Genomic DNA, 1,968 nt, shown 5'->3' on the forward strand with positions numbered 1-1,968 from the left:
AGTTTGAACATCGCAAAATTGAAGAGATGAAATTTTGAGTGTTTTATGTGTGTTTTAAGATTTGGGCGTACAACCATGATTTGATATGTCACCGTTAGATGCGATGATCAATAGATTTGATCAGTATAGCTAACGGATTAATGGGGCATTGCTGGTTACTCAGATCGATAGATTCGATCGTCGCGGGCAGCAAATTAAATGTATTTTCATTTTGTATATTTTTTATCTCTCGTCTAATGCGACTAATAGATTTAGTCGGGTCGAGAAGAGAATTGGTAAAGAATTGATTAAATTAATATAAATAAATTAATAATTATTTCTCGTCTAATTGTGACTAATAGGTGTAGTGGTTCGAGGAGAAAATTAGATTGAATGTTACTGTTTCACCAAATGGGCAATGGGATCGGGCAAACCCTAATGCATATCATATTTATAGGGTTTCATGTGATCTGATAGTTAAAACTAATTAAATAGATTAAATCGATATAATCGAAATAATCGGGAGGAAATCCTAACCCTAGTCTAATCCTAATTTTTTTTTATCATTTAAACCTAAATTAAATTTATAAAAACAAACCCCTAAATTCAATCCCAAATAAAATAGAAAATATAAAATAAAACAAATTATAAAATAAAACTAATAAAAGAACCTGGGCAGCAATCCTGTGTGGCAGCTTTGGAAAGTGCATGGTGTTCCTGCGTTTGTTGTCCTTTAGATTCATCTTTAACACAAATCCAATGATGGGAGCGGAGGGTGCATCATGATCCAATGAGGACGCGTGGTACTATATCAGATAAAATTGCATTTCATTAAAAATAATGTTGGGGGTGGTGATCGAACCCCTCCCCTTACCATTGAAGGCCTTAGGACGCATAGCTCCTTCCACCAAGCCACTGTCTGCGCGCTGTTTACTCAACCATCATCAAATAACATAACGGTTAGTTTTCAAATTTAAAACTGACGCGCGCCAAGCACTGTAGTCTCGTCTTCTTCACGTTTTTTTTTCAGAAAATAATATAAACTTATGGCAACGGTTTTTGTTTGTAGCCATAGTCCTTTGCCTTCAAACCTGTGAATCAATATCAAACGGTACCAATTGACAGCCCAGATCGACCGAACAATGTCTCCCGAATTCAATGAGCACGCTAATTTACTCTGTAATAGCTTTTAACCCGAAATCCCTCTTTTGAAAGGTATGAACCCTAACAATGGCATATGACTATATTTGGCCCAAAACTCGAATCCAGACATTCTAACACATTGTAATCAGCATGAATAACAAGAATATGTAACCGAAATCATCTAATGGCGTGTGAATTAATGGATTCGATTACAAACAAAGTGTGCAAACCGTGGCCACTGTGAGATTAACTCTGGACGTTCTTGTTGATGATGGTGATCGTGAAAACTTCAGAGCAGCCTCAAGAATGATTTCAGATTTGCCAACACCCTTGGAATCCGTATGCAAACGTGAATTCGACCTCCCCTTTTTTTTCTCGAAAATTCCAGAACTTTCTTGTGACAATTGGCTGCCGAAAAAACCCCCTTTCAGTGAAGTTTCACATGGATTTTATACTAAAGTTTTTTTTTAGGTTTTTAGACATTAATTCTTTCTGTTTCTGTATGATTTAATTCCTAGCTGAGATTTGATGAAGATTGAGATGAAATTGGAAAACTTGAAGATTTGATTTTTTTTTGGATGTTTCTGAAAACAGTGACTTTTGATTTGGATTCATTTGGCTGGCTTATTGGGAAAGTCTTTAAGGCCACTTTTGCAGCGTAAAACATTTGGGACCAACATTATTTTTTTATTTTATTTTTTAATTATTACTTAATTCTAAATAAATGGGGTATTATAATAGCATCTAAAATCTACCTAATAATAAATATAATAAACATATTTTCAATAAACCTAAAACTAATAAAAATTAATAATAAAATTAATAATAATACTCCTAATAATAATC

Source organism: Vicia villosa, linkage group LG3 (assembly GCF_029867415.1).
Source record: "Vicia villosa cultivar HV-30 ecotype Madison, WI linkage group LG3, Vvil1.0, whole genome shotgun sequence".
Classification (NCBI taxonomy): Eukaryota; Viridiplantae; Streptophyta; class Magnoliopsida; order Fabales; family Fabaceae; genus Vicia; species Vicia villosa.